At 42.3% G+C, this 17,869-nt stretch overlaps 1 protein-coding gene across 13 annotated transcripts in view; it reads left to right on the top strand.

Annotated features, from left to right (window-relative positions):
• The window catches only part of LOC105496910 (scaffold protein involved in DNA repair), a 477,476-nt gene that overhangs the window by 442,240 nt on the left and 17,367 nt on the right, over nucleotides 1-17,869 (top strand). The window lies entirely within an intron of this gene.

Below are 17,869 nucleotides of genomic sequence, written 5' to 3'. Positions count from 1 at the left end.
AAACAACCCTTGTGTCTCCTGGCATCCTGTAGGTTGTACTGAATGTGCAGTGTGGTGTGTGTCAGGGAGAGGAGACAGGGAGGGCCATCTACTGACAGCCACCGAGTAGGGTGCAAGCTTGTTACCTAAGGATGCCATAGGTGCTGTGCAAGAACACAGCGCTGGTACATATGATCATCATATGAAAGAACTTTAAGGCTTTATCTCAATTTAATTTTTACATTTCAGATGTAAGGAGTGTGCTTTAGGTGATATGCTAGTAACTGTCAATTGCCTTTCCTTTCCTTCTCTGCAGAAAGTGTGTGTGTGTTTCTGCAGCTTAACCTGTCGATTATCTAGTGCTTGCCAACGCATAGAGTGTTGCCCACAGAAAGGAAATCAGAGGGCTGAGTTGTGAATATAAATGAACCACATTTAGCTCTTTATTTTTTATTATCAATACTTCACCTTTAATTTCTGTGAGAGATTTGTCAGATTTTCCAACCATTCTCGTGTATATATCATTTTAGCAGCAATAGTGTCACTGTTCTTAATTCCAAGTGGAGGAGACCAAGGCTAGGCCTGGTATCTGCTATCTCTGATACACACAACCAAACCCAGGTGGAGCCTGGCATGGGTTTCCTAACTCTTACTCAGCCCAGTGTCCCATGGTGCTTCCTGACTCCACAGTCCTTCAGTTACCTGGAGCCCTGGGGGTGGAGCAGGGACGCAACACACCCCTACCCCCAACCACATGCTGGCTGAGCTTGTGCAGGTGCTTCACCACATTGTCTCATGTCCTTGTCTGTCAAATGGGTGTGACATTCTCTCACCATATTGGATTGTTCTAGGATGAATTTAGGAGTTTTAAAATACCCTTTTTCGTTTGTTTTCTCTTCATCTGTTCCCCTTTTCATCATTTGACAGCTGATCAGTGCCTCTCATGAAGAATTAGAGAATGACTGACATGAGTCCCTCAGTGGTACTCCCTGTGAGCACCCCAGTGTCCGGCTCAGCAGATAGGAGGATAGGGCTCCCAGCAAGGACGAGGCAGGGCATGTACTATGTCTCATACTTTCCAAGCCTGAGGAGACCTAAGACTGCCTTCACGTTCCTCTGCTCACCTTGAGAAGGGTCAGTGTGTGTGGGGATGCCCTTGACATCTGGCACATTCCTGCTCTTCTGGGTCATGGGCCAGGCGGTGGCTCTCTGTGAAGGTGCCATTCACCCACAGGGAGAATGCTGTCCTCATAGCAGCCACGTGGCAGTTGCAGCTCACACTCCTGCCCATGGCCCTCTGGCTGAGACTGAGGTTGAAAGTAAAGAAAGCAGATGTCAAAATGCTTGCACCAAAACCAGTTGGAGGGGAACTCTGGGGCAGAGAAAGACCAAGAGTGAAGCAGGTCATCCAGCTTGCCTTGTGAAGGAGTCCTCCCTCAGGGAAGTAGAGAAGATATGTTAATCACCTCCTATCCAAAAAACAGCCTCCCACCAGTGCAAGTGCAGCTTTCAGTGAGCATGACTTCCAGTGGGCATGTGTGCCTAGGAATCAGTGGTCCTGTAGCCACAAAACAGTCAAAGACCTGGAACCCAATGGAACAGGTTCCATGATCCACTGAAATTCTGTCTCCTGTAGTCTGCTTTTGTAAAAGAATCACCAGAAACCAGCTGTCTCAAGAAGGAATTGAAATAAGCTGAGTCCTGGGGCCAGTCCGTAGTGAAGCCAGTGGCCTGCATCCTTGGCAGTGAGAGTTGACTTTCAGAATGGCACCATGAGTCACTGCTGGAACTCGAGCCATAAAAACAGACCTAGACTAGGTGTGGTGGCTCACACCTGTCATCCTAGCACTTTGAGAGGCTGAGGCTAGAGGATCTCTTGAGGCTAGGAGTTCCAGACCAGCCTGGGCAACAAAGCACAACCCCATCTCTACAAAAAAATAAAAAATTAGCCAGGCATGGTGCTGTATACCTATCATCTCAGCTACTTGGGAGGCTGACGTGGGAGGATCCTGTGAGCCCAGGAGGTTGCTGCAGTGAGCTGTGATTGTACCACTGCACTCCAGCCTGGGTGACAGAGTAAGACCTTGTCTCAAAAAAAAAAAAAAAACAGATTCAGTTGTATTTATATTACACTAAAGACTAAGTCATGAAGGTGAAAAAGATAGTTTTCATATTTAACTTTTATTTTGTAATAATTATAGTTTCACAGTAGATTGCAAAGAAATATACCAGGGGGTCTGGTGCACCCCTCCACCCCCATGTTAATATCCCACACCCACAGTAACCACAGTAAAAACCAAAACCAGCTGGGCGCAGTGGCTCATGCCTGTAATCCCAGCAGTTTGGGAGGCCAAGGCAGGCGGATCACAAGGTCAGGAGATCAAAACCATCCTGGCTAATGGTCCTGGCTAATTTTTAGTGGAAACCCTGTCTCCACTAAAAATACAAAAAAAGTAGCTGGGCAAGCGCCTATAGTCCCAGCTACTTGGGAGGCTGAGGCAGGAGAATGGCGTGAACCTGGGAGGCGGAGCTTGCAGTGAGCCAAGATCACGCCACTGCACTCCAGTCTGGGCAACAGAGTGAGACTCCGTCTCAACAACAACAACAACAAAAAAAAAAAAACAAGAAACTGACACAGGCACAATCCATGGAGCACATTCAGGTTTCAACATCCTTGTGTGCACTCTGTGTGTGTGTGTGTGTGCGCTTCTGTGCAGTTTTGTCACATGTACAGCCTTGCATCACCATCACTGCAGTCAGAATCCTCTGCTGTGCCATCACCACCGATTCCCGTGTTGCCCTTTATAGCCACGTCGATCATTTTTTCATCCCTACCCCTGGCAACCACTCACGTGTTCTCTGTCATTATAATTATGTTGTTTTATGGTTGTTACATAACTAGAACCATGCAATATATATCTGTATTAGTTTCCTAGGATTATCATATAAAGTTCCAAAAACTAGATAGCTTAAAACAATAGAAATGTATTCTCTCACACTTCTGGAGGCCAGAGGTCTGAAATCAAGGTGTTAGCAGTGGCCAGGCACAATGGCTCACACCTGTAATCTCAGCACTTTGGGAGGCTGAGGCAGGAGGATCACTTGAGGCCAGGAGCCCGAGACCACCTTGGCCAACATAGTGAGGCTCCATCTCTATTTAAATTGTTTTTTAGGCCCGGTGCTGTGGCTCACACCTGTAATACCAGCACTTTGGGAGGCTGAGGCAGGTAGATCATCTGAGGTCAGGAATTGGAGATCAGCCTATCCAACATGGTGAAACCCCATCTCTACTAAAACTACAAAAAATTAGCTGGGTATGGTGGTGCATGCCTGTAGTCCCAGCTACTTGGGAGGCTGAGGCAGGAGAGGCAGAGGCTGAAGTGAGCCAAGATCGCTCCATTGCACTCCAGCCTGGGTGACAGAGTGAGACTCTGTCTAAAAACAAAAAAAAAAAATCATTAAAGAAATACAAGGTGTTGGCCGGGCGCGGTGGCTCACGCCTGTAATCCCAGCACTTTGGGAGGCCGAGGCGAGCGGATCACAAGGTCAGGACATCGAGACCACGGTGAAAGCCCGTCTCTACTAAAAATACAAAAAATTAGCCGGGCGCGGTGGCGGGCGCCTGTAGTCCCAGCTACTCAGCAGGCTGAGGCAGGAGAATGGCATGAACCCGGGAGGCGGAGCTTGCAGTGAGCGGAGATCGCGCCACTGCACTCCAGCCTGGATGACAGCGCGAGACTCCGTCTCAAAAAAAAAAAAAAAAAGAAATACAAGGTGTTGGCTAACAGCATTATCTAGAGATTCATCCAAAGGACAAATAATGTTGAACATCTTTTCATGTTTTTACTTGCCATCCATATGTCCTCTTTGGTAAAATGCCTGTTCACATCTTTTGCCCATTGTCTAATTGGATTGCTTGTTTGTTGGTTTATTGTTGAGTCTTTAAAGTTATTTCTATTTTCTAAATACAAAACCTTTGTCAGATACAGGATTTGCAAATATTTTCTCAGGATTTCTAAATTGTATTTTCACCCTTTTAATGATTTTTTAACATAGTTTTTAATTTTGATACAGTCAGATTTACCAAATTTTTTTCTTACAGATCACAGTTTTGTTGTCAAGTCTAAGAGAAATCAAGTCTCTTTGCCTATCATCAGTCCCAAAGTTATTCTTTTGTGTTCTTTTCTAGAAAATTTAATTTTACACTTTACCTTCCAAGTCCATGATGCATTTGGAGTTGGGTTTTGTATAAGGTGCATGGCTTAGGTCAAGGTTAATTTTTTCACCTTTGGATACCCATTGATTCCAGCACCATTTGTTGATAGATCATCCTTCCTCCATTAACTTGCTGTTGCACCTTTGTCAAAAATTAATTGGGCATATTTGTGTGGGAGAGATCTACTTTTTCCTAATAAATTTGCACTGGTAATATTTTTGCCTAATTACTAGCATTATAGGTGTCTATATCATCTATGCTTAAATACTTTTCCTGGGGTGGGCGTGGTGGCTTATGCCTGTAATCCCAGCATTTTGGGAGGCCGAGGCAGGTGGATCAGCTGAGGTCAGGAGTTTGAGACCAGCCTGGCCACTATGATGAAACCCCGTCTCTACAAAAATACAAAAATTAGCCGGGCATGATGGCAGGTGCCTGTAATCCCAGCTGCCCAGGAAGCTGAGGCTGGAGAATCACTTGAACCCAGGAGGAGGAGGTTGCAGTGAGCTGAGATTGTGCGACTACACTCCAGCCTGGGCGACAGAGTGAGACTCCGTCTCAAAAAAAAAAAAAAAAAAAAAAAAAAACTTTTCCTGATTACATAGGGCTATAAAAATTTTTATTAGAGTTTTTTCTTTTAGAGCAGTTTTAGGTTCCCAACAAAATTGAGAGGAAGGTACAGAGATTTTTCCATACACTTTCTACTCCCACACATGCACAGCCTCCCCATTATCAACATCCCTACCAGGGCGGCACATTGCTTACAACTAATCAGCCTGTATTGACACATCATACTCACCCAGAGTCCACAGTTTACATAAGGGTTCACTCTTGGTGGTGTAATTTTATGGGCTTGCACAAATATGTAATGACATGTATCTACCATCATAGTATCATATGGAGCTAAACACCTGTGCTCCACCTGTTTATTCCCCCTCTCCACAAATCCCTGGCAAACATTCTTATTTTTACCGTCTCCATAGTTTTGCCTTTTCGGAATGTTGTATACAGTTGGAATCTTACAATCTGTAGCCTTTCAGATGGACTTCTTTCACTTAATAATATGCATTTAAGTTTCCATGACTTTTCATGGCTAGATAGCCCATTTCCTTTTGAGCACTGAATAATGTTCCATGTCTGGATGTACCACATAGTTCAGTTTAGTTATTCATTCACCTACTGAAGGACATCTTGGTTGCTTCCGGGTTTTGGCAATTATGAATAAGAAGACTTTTTATTTTTTATTTATTTATTTATTTATTTATTTTTGAGACAGAGTCTAACTCTGTTACCCAGGTTGGAATGCAATGGCATAATCTTGGCTCACTGCAACCTCTGCCTCCCGGGTTCAAGAGATTTTCTTACCTCAGCCTCTCGAGTAGCTGGGATTACAGGCATCTGCCACTACGCCCAGCTAATTTTTATTTGTTTTTTGAGACGGAGTCTCTCTGTGTCGCCCAGGCTGGAGTGCAGTGGCGCGACCTTGGCTAACTGCAACCTCCACCTCCCAGGTTCAAGCAATTCTCGTCTCCACCTCCCAAGTAGCTGGAATTACAGGCACGCACCACCATGCCGGCTAATTTTTGTATTTTTAGTAGAGACAGGGTTTCACAGTGTTGGCCAGGCTGGTTTCAAACTCCTGACCTCAGGTGATTCACCCACCTCTGCCTCCTAAAGTGCTGGCATTACAGGTGTAAGCCACGGCGCCCAGCCTAATTTTTGTATTTTTTAGTGGAGATGGGGTTTTACCATGTTGGCCAGGCTGGTCTCGAACTCCTGACCTCAAGTGATCTGCCCGCCTCTGTCTCCCAAAGTGCTGGGATTACAGGCCTGAGCCACCGTGCCCGGACAGAGAAGAAATCTATTTTTTATAAACTTTTAGCAATGTAGTGGTAGAACTGCTTTAATTAGATACTGATGTCTTTTTCCAGATGATTTTATTGTTACTGACTTTGTTCATAACTCCAATAGTAGAGATAATTTTGTAGTTAATTTCAAAGGAGATTAGAACATTTTGGTTCATTAATAGATTGAAAGAGAGACCACTGGCCAAATCCAGAGTATTTACAAAAGCATCTAAAATTTTTGGACATTGTCAGAACTTCCAACCTCAGATAATCTTACAGAAATCTTTGCCCTTCCTGAAATATTCACCAATTTTTTTTTTTTTTTTTTTTTTTTTTTTTTTTTTTTTTTTTTTTTTTTTTGGAGATGCTCTGTCACTCAGGCTGGAGTGCAGTGGTATGATCTTCGCACACTGCAACCTCCGCCTACTGGGTTCAAGCAATTCTCATGCCTCAGCCTCCAGAGGATCTGGGATTACAGGCGTGCACCATCAGGCCTAGCTAATTTTTATATTTTTAGTAGAGATGGGGTTTCACCACATTGGCCAGGCTGCTCTCGAACTCCTGACCTCAAGTGATGCACCCGCCTTGGCCTCCCAGAGTGCTGGGATTACCACGCCTGGCCAGAGAAGAAATCTATTTTTAATAAAATTTTAGCAGTGTAGTGGTAGTACTGCTTTATTTTTTTAGATATAAAACATTTATTAAAAGATAGTAAATAAAATAACAAATGAACAGATCTTTTGAAAAAAGCCATTCACGTAAAAATGGACAATCTACAAAGATGAAAGCATGATAAAATGCATACAGTTGTAAAACAAAGTTCCAAGTTTTCAATGGCAATAAAATATAAATAATTTACTTATTATTCCAAGCTTCTTTGAAAAAGCACAACGTAGCTAGGTTAGAAATATTGCTAAAACTTACTTTCAAGTACATTAGTTGGGTATCATGTATCCCAATTATAGAAGTGAATACATGCTTGTGAAAATCTGTTAAAAACATGAAAGTGAGAAAGATAGTATGACATAGATAACTCCATCACCCAAAGATAAGCACTGCTAAAATACACATATAAATTCTCGTTTGTTTGTAAGGGTCCTCTCTGCCTCATTTTTCAAAGAACACTATTCCTCATTTCTTTTTAAAAAACAGGTATGCCATCATATTTTTCTGCCCACCCATCCTTCTTCCATGTAGCAACATTCTCATTTAATGAAAATCCAAGATATTTTTACCAAAAGTTTAAGGTGAGATGGGAAACTGTTGTGTGTTTCTTTCTTCTTCGATAAAAATGTGATGCCTGCCGGGCGCGGTGGCTCACGCCTGCAATCCCAGCACTTTGGGAGGCCGAGGCAGGTAGATGACGAGGTCAGGAGATTGAGAACATCCTGGTCAACATGGTGAAACCCCTTCTCCACCAAACATACAAAAATTAGCGGGGCATGGTGGTGAGTTCCTGTATTCCCAGCCACTCAGGAGGCTGAGGCGCAGGAGAACTGCCCGAATCAGAGTCTGACGTTGCAGTGAGCCGAGATCGCGCCACTGCACTCCAACCTGGCGACAGAGTGAGACTCCGTCTCAAAAAAAAAGGAAAGAAAAGAAAAGAAAAACAGATAGTAGTGCCTTAGGTGTTTTGTGTTTTTGTTTTTTTTTTGAGATGGAGTGCCACTCTGTTGCCCAGGCCGTCTCAGCTCACTACAACCTCCACCTCCTGGGTCCACGCCATTCTCCTGCCTCAGCCTCCCGAGCAGCTGGGACTACAGGTGCCCGCCACCACCCCCTGCCAATTTTTTGTATTTTTAGCAGAGACTGGGTTCCACCACATCAGCCAGGATAGTCAGGATCTCCTGACCTCGCAATCCACCCGCCTCGACCTCCCAAATTGCTGGGACTGCACGTGTGAACCGCACCTGGCCGCCTTAGGTGATTTTTAAAAATAACCTGACTCTTGACTATTTTTCAAATGTAATGGAAATTCAGAGTTGTCCAAAATAACCAACAGAGGTGTAGAATAACATGCTGTTTTGCTTTATAAGTAAGTCTACTCACTTAGGATATTTCATGAGAAAACGTTTTCTGTATTGCCATCTATTTTTAGATAAAAACTTTTTTGAAATATTCTATTAAAAGGTTACAGAAAAGAATAATCAGCTTTGCAATCTGATTGCAACAAGAGAATGTACTATTATATATACAATAACTAGAAAAATAAACTTTCATGGTATGTTTATTAAATGCTTAATTCAAACTAATACTATACTGGTAGGATTATCAATAAGAATTCTTAAATAAGGCCAGGTACCGTGGCTCATTCCTGTAATCCCAGCAGTTTGGGAGGCTGAGGCAGGTGGATTGCTTGAGCTCAGGAGTTCAAGACCAGCCTGGCCAAAATAGAAAAATCCCATCTCTGCAAGAAATACAAAAATTAGCCAGATGTGGTGCTGTGCTCCTGTAGTCCCAGTTACTTGGGAGGCTAAGGCAGAATTGCTTGAGCCCAGGAGGCAGGGGTTGCAGTGAGCTGAAATTGCACCATTGCACTGTAGCCTGGGGGACAGAGTGAGACCCTGTCTGAGAAAAAAAAAAAAAGAAAAAACTCTTAAATATTTTTAACATTTTCTAAAACTGGCTAAAAGAAAGCAAGCATTCTTTAAATTAGCAGATCAGTAGCAGAAAAAGTATTGCACTCCAAAATCTCAGCTGCAAGATAAATACAAACTCAGGTTACAAATCAATAGTGTCTCAATATGTATGAAGTTACATTGATGAAAATTTCACATAACACTAAATGGCGCAAAAGCTCATGCAGTCATCCAGACTCTAATATCACCTTATATATTAAGGAGTCATCCAACTTGAGACACCAGAATTTTGATTCTGTAAATATCTCTGAGTGACCATCTACATTTCCAGCTTTATCATACTCCATTTTCCCCATCAAAGCTTTTGTTTTTATTAAGCCCAAGAAGAATAAGACAAAATGAAGAAAAATGGGTATGTGGTACACAGATCCCTCTAGGTGACACAAGAATTGACATGTCTGACTCAGAGAACATATTCAATAAATAACTGTTTATTAAATGAAAAAAAAAGCCATAAGAACAGTAGTCAGAATGGAGGTAAAGTAGGTGGCCTGCATTTAAAAAATAGTTTCCCTAATCTTTCAAGCATCACTTGGATCAACACATTTTTTTTTGTTGCAAACTCCTGATACAAAGCCATTGATTATTCCCTGCTCACTGGTTGTAAGAAAAAAAAGGGGATATTAAATTTAGTGAAAACAACAACTGGTTGAAAAGAACCTCAGTGAATAGATCTCACTGGAAGAGAAAAGAAGTTTATATGTTGGACCCCACACTTGGCTTCAACCCGTAAGTGCGTCTCTTTATTTCATTTCTCCTTTAAAATCGCTGCTTATGCTTAATGGTTAATAATAATAGAAATGGCTAACAATTGCCACACTTACTACTCCCCTGAAGGTCTTCAGCCTCTTATTCAGAAGTTTCACATAACATCTAGTCAATATAAAGGGAATAATAAGCTGCGATTAAAAGTAATATAAAGCCATTGATACCTTTTTGTTGTACTGTATTAAGTAATTGTAGATTAAACTCTTATACCTTTCCACTATTTTTTTTATTATACTTTATGTTCTAAGGTATATGTGCACAACGTGCAGGTTTGTTACATATGTATACATGTGCCATGTTGGTGTGCTGCACCCATTAACTCGTCATTTACATTAGGTGTATCTCCTAATGCTATTCCTCCCCGCTCCCCCAACCCCACAACAGGCCCGGTGTGTGATGTTCCTCTTCCTGTGTCCAGGTGTTCTCATTGTTCAATTCCCACCTATGAGTGAGAACATGTGGTGTTTGGTTTTCTGTTCTTGTGATACTTTCCTGAGAGGGATGGTTTCTAGCTGCATCCATGTCCCTACAAAGGACACAAACTCATCCTTTTTTATGGCTGCATAGTATTCCATGGTGTATATGTGCCACATTTTCTTAATCCAGTCTGTCACTGATGGAGATTTGGGTTGATTCCAAGTCTTTGCTATTGTGAATAGTGCTGCAGTAAACATACATGTGCATGTGTCTTTATAGCAGCATGACTTATAATCCTCTGGGTATATCCCCAGTAATGGGATGGCTGGGTCAAATGGTATTTCTAGTTCTAGATCCTTGAGGAATCGCCACACTGTTTTCCACAATGGTTGCACTAGTTTACAGTCCCACCAGCAGTGTAAAAGTGTTCCTATTTCTCCACATCCTCTCCAGCACCTGTTTCCTGATTTTTTAATGATTGCCATTCTAACTGGTGTGAGATGGTATTTCATTGTGGTTTTGATTTGCATTTCTCTGATGGCGAGTGATGATGAGCATTTTTTCATGTGTCTGTTGGCTGTATGAATGTCTTCTTTTGAGAAGTGTCTGCTCATATCCTTTGCCCACTTTTTGATGGAGTTGTTTGTTTTTTTCCTGTAAATTTGATTGAGTTCTTTATAGGTTCTGGATATTAGCCCTTTGTCAGATGAGTAGATTGCAAAAATGTTCTCCCATTCTGTAGGTTGCCTGTTCACTCTGATGGTAGTTTCTTTGGCTGTGCAGAAGGTCTTTAGTTTAATTAGATCCCATTTGTCAATTTTGGCTTTTGTTGCCATTGCTTTTGGTGTTTTAGACATGAAGTCCTTGCCCACGCCTATGTCCTGAATGGTATTCCCTAGGTTTTCTTCTAGGGTTTTTATGGTTTTAGGTCTGACATTTAAGTCTCTAATCCATCTTGAACTGATTTTCATATAAGGAGTAAGGAAAGGATCCAGTTTCAGCTTTCTACTTATGGCTAGCCAATTTTCCCAGCACCATTTATTAAATAGGGAATCCTTTCCCCCTTTCTTGTTTTTATCAGGTTTGTCAAAGATCAGATGGCTGTAGATGTGTGGTATTATTTCTGAGGGCTCTGTTCTGTTCCATTGGTCTATATCTCTGTTTTGGTGCCAGTACCATGCTGTTTTGGTTACTGTAGCCTTGTAGTATAGTCTGAAGTCAGGTAGCATGATGCCTCCAGCTTTGTTCTTTTGGCTTAGGATTGTCTTGGCAATGCGGGGTCTTTTTTGGTTCCATATGAACTTTAAATCAGTTTTTTCCAATTCTGTGAAGAAAGTCATTGGTAGCTTAATGGGGATGGCATTGAATCTATAAATTACCTTGGGCAGTATGGCCATTTTCACAATATTGATTCTTCCTATCCATGAGCATGGTATGTTCTTCCATTTGTTTGTGTCCTCTTTTATTTCACTGAGCAGTGGTTTGTAGTTCTCCTTGAAGAGGTCCTTTACATCCCTTGTAAGTTGGATTCCTAGGTCTTTTATTCTCTTTGAAACTGTTGTGAATGGGAGTTCATTCATGATTTGGCTCTCTGTTTGTCTGTTACTGGTGTATAAGAATGCTTGTGATTTTTGCACATTGGTTTTGTATCCTGAGACTACCCTTGATTTCTTTCTCTTACCTGACTGCCCTAGCCAGAACTTCCAACACTGTGTTGAATAGGAGTGGTGAGAGAGGGCATTCCTGTCTTGTGCCAGTTTTCAAAGGGAATGCTTCCAGTTTTTGTCCATTCAGGATGATATTGGCTGTGGGTTTGTCATAAATAGCTCTTATTATTTTGAGATACGACCATCAATACCAAATTTATTGAGACTTTTTAGCATGAAGGGCTGTTGAATTTTGTCAAAGGCCTTTTCTGCATCCGTTGAGATAATCATGTGGTTTTTGTCTTTGGTTGCATTTGTATGCTGGATTACATTTATTGATTTGCGTATGTTGAACCAGCCTTGCATCCGAGGGATGAAGCCCACTTGATCATGGTGGATAAGCTTTTTGATGTGCTGCTGGATTCGGTTTGCCAGTATTGTTTTGCATCGATGTTCATCAGGGATATTGGTCTAAAATTCTCTTTTTTTGTTGTATCTCTGTCAGGCTTTGGTATCAGGGTGATGTTGACCTTGTAAAATGAGTTAGGGAGGATTCCCTCTTTTTCTATTGATTGGAATAGTTTCAGAAGGAATGGTACCAGTTCCTCCTTGTACTTCTGGTAGAATTCGGCTGTGAATCCGTCTGGTCCTGGATTTTTTTGGTTGGTAGGTCATTAATTATTGCCTCCATTTCAGAGCCTGCTATTGGTCTCTTCAGGGATTCAACTTCTTCCTGATTTAGTCTTGGGAGAGTGTAAGTGTCCAGGAAATTATCCATTTCTTCTAGCTTTTCTAGTTTATTAGCGTAGAGGTGTTTATAGTATTCTCTGATGGTAGTTTGTATTTCTGTGGAGTCAGTGGTGATACCCCCTTTATCATTTTTTTATTGCGTCTATTTGATTCTTTTCTTTTTTCTTCTTTATTAGTCTTGCTAGCGGTCTCTCAATTGTGTTGATCTTTTCAAAAAACCAACTCCTGGATTTGTTGGTTTTTTTTGGAGGGTTTTTTGTGTCTCTATCTCCTTCAGTTCTGCTCCAATCTTAGTTATTTCTTGCCTTCTGCTAGCTTTTGAATGTGTTTGCTCTTGCTTCTCTAGTTCTTTTAGTTGTGATGTTAGGGTGTCAATTTTAGATCTTTCCCGCTTTCTCTTGTGGGCATTTAGTGCTATAAATTTCCCTCTACACACTGCTTTAAATGTGTCCCAGAGATTCTGGTATGTTGTATCTTTGTTCTCATTGGTTTCAGAGAACATCTTTATGTCTGCCTTCATTTCGTTATGTACCCAGTAGTCATTCAGGAGCAGGTTGTTCAGTTTCCATGTCATTGAGCAGTTTTGATTGAGTTTCTTAGTCCTGAGTTCTAGTTTGATTGCCCTGTGGTCTGAGAGACAGTTTGTTATACTTTCTGTTCTTTTACATTTGCTGAAGAGTGCTTTACTTCCAACTATGTGGTCAATTTTGGAATAAGTGCGATGTGGTGCTGAGAAGAATGTATATTCTGTTGATTTGGGGTGGAGAGTTCTGTAGATGTTTAATAGATCTGCTTGGTGCAGAGCTGAGTTCAATTCCTGGATTTCCCTCTTGACTTTCTGTGTCGTTGATCTGTCTAATGTTGACAGTGGGGTGTTAAAGTCTCCCATTATTATTGTATGGGAGTCTAAGTCTCTTTGTAAGTCTCTAAGGACTTGCTTTATGAATCTGAGTGCTCCTATATTGGGTGCATATATATTTAGGATAGTTAGCTCTTCCTGATGAATTGATCCCTTTACCATTATGTAATGGCCTTCTTTGTCTCTTTTGATCTTTGATGGTTTAAAGTCTGTTTTATCAGAGACTAGGATTGCAACCCTGCTTTTTTTTGTTCTCCATTTGCTTGGTATATCTTCCTCCATCTCTTTATTTTGAGCCTATGTGTATCTGCATGTGAGATGGGTCTCTTGCATACAGCAAACTGATGGGTCTTGACTCTTTATCCAGTTTGCCAGTCTATGTCTTTTAATTGGCGCATTTAGCCCATTTACCTTTAAGGTTAACATTGTGATGTGTGAGCTTGATCCTGTCCTTATGATGTTAGCTGGTTATTTTGCTCATTAGTTGATGCAGTTTCTTCCTAGCATTGATGGTCTTTACATTTCGGCATGTTTTTGCAGTGGCTGGTACCGGTCGTTCCTTTCCATGTTTAGTGCTTCCCTCAGGAGCTCTTGTAGGGCAGGCCTGGTGGTGACAAAATCTCTCAGCATTTGCTTTTCTGTAAAGGATTTTATTTCTCCTTCACTTATGAAACTTAGTTTGGTTGGATATGAAATTCTGGGTTTAAAGTTCTTTTCTTTAAGCATGTTGAATATTGGCCCCCACTCTCTTCTGACTTGTAGAGTTTCTGCCGAGAGATCCGCTGTTAGTCTGATGGGCTTCCCTTTGTGGGTAACCCGACCTTTCTCTCTGGCTGCCCTTAACATTTTTTCCTTCATTTCAACTTTGGTGAATCTGATAATTATGTGTGTTGGAGTTGCTCTTCTCGAGGAGTATCTTTGTGGTGGTCTCTGCATTTCCCGATTTTGAATGTTGGCCTGCCTTGCTAGGTTGGGGAAGTTCTCCTGGATAATATCCTGCAGAGTGTTTTCCAACTTGGTTCCATTCTCCCTGTCACTTTCAGTTACAACAGTCAGATGTAGTTTGGTCTTTTCACATAGTCCCATATTTCTTGGAGGTTTTGTTCATTTCTTTTTACTCTTTTTTCTCTAAACTTCTCTTCTCACTTCATTTCATTCTTTTGATCTTCAGTCACGGATACTCTTTCTTCCAGTTGATCGAGTCAGTTACTGAAGCTTGTGCATTTGTCACGTAGTTCACATGTCATGGTTTTCATCTCTATCAGGTCATTTAAGGACTTCTCTACATTGGTTATTCTAGTTAGGCATTTGTCAAATCTTTTTTCAAGGTTTTTAGTTTCTTTGCACTGGGTTCGTAATTCCTCCTTTAGCTCGTAGAAGTTTGATTGTCTGAAGCCTTCTTCTCTCAACTTGTCAAAGTCATTCTCCATCCAGCTTTGTTCCATTGCTGGTGAGGAGCTGTGTTCCTTTGGAGGGGAGAGGCACTCTGATTTTTAAAATTTCCAGCTTTTCTGCACTGCTTTTTCCCCATCTTTGTGGTTTTATCTACCTTTGGTCTTTGATGATGGTGACGTACAGATGGGGTTTTGGTGTGGATGTCCTTTCTGTTTATTATTTTTCCTTCTAACAGTCAGGACCCTCAGCTGCAGGTCTGTTGGAGTTTGCTCTAGGTCCACTCCAGACCCTGTTTGCCTGGGTATCAGCAGCAGAGGCTGCAGAAGAGTGAATATTGCTGAACAGCAAATGTTGCTGTCTGATTGTTCCTCTGGAAGCTTTGTCTCAGAGGTGTACCTGGCCATGGGAAGTGTGAGGTGTCAGTCTGCCCCTAGTGGGGGATGCCTCCCAGTTAGGCTACTCAGGGGTCAGGGACCCACTTGAGCAGGCAGTCTGTCCGTTCTTAGATCTCAAACTCTGTGCTGGGAGAACCTCTGCTCTCTTCAAAGCTGTCATAGAGGGACATTTACATCTGCAGAGGTTTCTGCTGCCTTTTGTTTAGCTATGCCCTGTCCCCAGAGGTGGAGTCTACAGAGGCAGGCAGGCATCCTTGAGCTGCAGTGGGCTCCACCCAGTTCAAGCTTCCCAGCCGCTTTCTTTACCTACTTAAGCCTCAGCAATGGTGGGCGCCCTTCTCCCAGCCTTGCTGCCACCTTGCAGTTCGATCTCAGATTGCTATGCTAGCAATGAGGGGAGGCTCTGTGGGTGTGGGACCCTCCAGGCCAGGCGCAGGATATAATCTCCTGGTGTGCTGTTTGCTAAGACCCTTGGTAAAGTGCAGTATTAGGGTGTGAGTGACCCGATTTTCCAGGTGTTGTGTTTCACGGTTTCCCTTGTCTAGTAAAGGGAATTCCTTTCTCCATTGTGCTTCCCGGGTGAGGCGGTGGCTCGCCCTGCTTTGACTCTCACTCATTGGGCTACGCCCACTGTCCTGCACCCACTGTCCAACACGCCCCAGTGAGATGAACCCGGTACCTCAGTTGGAAATGCAGAAATCACCCATCTTCTGTGTCGCTCACACTGGGAGTTGGAGGCTGGAGCTGTTCCTATTCGGCCATCTTGGCACCGACTATCTACCTTCCCCGGTAATACTGCTTTAATTAGTTACTGATGTCTTTTTCCAGATGATTTTATTGTTACTGACTTTGTTCATAACCCCAGTAGTAGAGATAATTTCATAGTTAATTTCAAAGGAGATTAGAACATTTTGGTTCATTAATAGATTGAAAGAGAGACCACTGGCCAAATCCAGAATATTTACAAAGAGCATCTAAAATCTTTGAAGGATGTCAGAACTCCCACCCTCAGATAACCTTATAGAAATCTTTGCCCTTCCTGAAATATTCACCAATTCTTTTTTTTTTTTTTTTTTTTTTGAGATGGAGTTTTGCTCTTGTTGCCCAGGCTGGAGTGCAATGGTGCGATCTCAGCTCACCACAACCTCTGCCTCCCGGGTTCAAGCAGCCTTCCTCAGCCTCCCACGTAGCTGGGATTACAGGCATGCCCCACCACACCTGGCTAATTTTGTGTTTTTAGTAGAGACAGGGTTTCTCCATGTTGGTCAGGCTGGTCTTCAACTCCCAACCTCAGATAATCCGCCTGCCTTGGCCTCCCAAAGTGCTGGGATTGCAGGCGTGAGCCACCATGCTTGGCCCACTAATTTTTTTAATTTTTTTTTTTCTTTGAGAAGGTGGTCTTGCTCTGTCATCTAGGCTGTAGTGCAATGGTGCAATCACAGCTCACTGCAACATTGACCTCTTGGGCCCAAACAATTCTCCTACCTCAGCCTCCCAAGTAGCTGGGACTACAGGTACTTGCCACCACACCCAGCTTTATTTTTTGTAGAGATGGGGTCTCACTATATAGCCAGGTTTCAAACTCCTGAGCTCAAGTAATCCTCCCACCTCAGCCTCCCAAGTTGCTGGGATTACAGGCGTGAGCCACTGTGCCCAGCCCACTTATTAAATATCAGTATGGACCAATGAATTCATCTTTTATTCAGCAAGTTATATCTATTACTGTTCATTTTGATGTTCAATTTTACCATATTTAAGCTGGCTCCTGTGTCCTTTGGACACATGCCCATCATTCTTTGAGTACCTCCTTATTTTCTGACACAGAAAGATGTGTCATGATTAATCTTTTGCTATCTGTGCTCTGGAATCAGCCATCTTTTCAAGAAGTTCTGGTTGATTTTAATGGATATGGTTTTTTGTTTTTGGTTTTTTTTAGTTTTAGTTTCAGTTTTTCAGAGATGGCATCTTGCTATGTTTACTAAGCTGAAATGCAGTGGCTATTCACAGGCATGAGCTTGGTGTACCACAGCCTCAAACTCCTGAGCTCAAGCAATCCTCTCACCTCAGCCTCCCAAGTAGCTGAGACTGCTCCTGAGTTGCTTATGCCACTGTGCCTGGTTAAGAATGGTATTTAGAAGCCAAGATCCAGGTTCTAGGTGGGCTTCCTGCTATTGGGATATCATTGCCTCTATGCCCTCTCAGTGGACAGAGGAAGGAAATGTGTGTGTATATTCATCCACATACACACATACACAACTGTATCTACTTCTATATTTCTATCTATCTAAAATCATGATTTCATACCAATACTTCCAACTCTAGAGCATTACCACAGAATTTATTCTAAGTTTTGCTATTTCTATATGTATAACTCCCTTCTCCAACAGCAAGAAGCTTGGCTTCAGTTTCCTCAATATTACTTATTCATATTTCCTGTATGTAATCAACCTCCTGACAATGTAGGCCACCTCCTTCACCCCAACCCCCAGCTACACACCACACAAGTGACCTTCTCTGCCCAGTCCTGTTAACCAGCCATGTGGAATCCTCAGCCTGACCACACTGTGCCAGCAACACCAGCTGAACCTCCAACTAGCCACATCCTCAGGCCCTGGCCCTGCTGACCATCTTTGGCCCCATTTGTGTCTACTGAGTCCTAAGCCCTTACCAAAAGGAAGGGGCAGAATACCAGTTTAATGGAAATTGAAAAGGCATTACAAGTTTGGAAGATAAGAAAAAGATGAAAAAATATAGAAGGAAAGAAGAAAAGAAAATAATAAAACCTATTGCAGATGCAACAAATATGTGACACCAGCTTTATACAAAGGCCCTGTACAAAGTCTGAGGGCAAGTAAGATCTGTTCCTAACCCTCAGGAAACTTACAACTGCCCAGAAAGAATAATATGTATGTACTAGACAGGAAACAATGTTGTAATTAACATTGTAAGTATATGAGCAGA

The sequence above is a fragment of the Macaca nemestrina genome, chromosome 8 (assembly GCF_043159975.1).
Source record: "Macaca nemestrina isolate mMacNem1 chromosome 8, mMacNem.hap1, whole genome shotgun sequence".
In the NCBI taxonomy this organism is placed as follows: Eukaryota; Metazoa; Chordata; class Mammalia; order Primates; family Cercopithecidae; genus Macaca; species Macaca nemestrina.
This window is presented reverse-complemented; position numbering and strand designations above follow the sequence as displayed.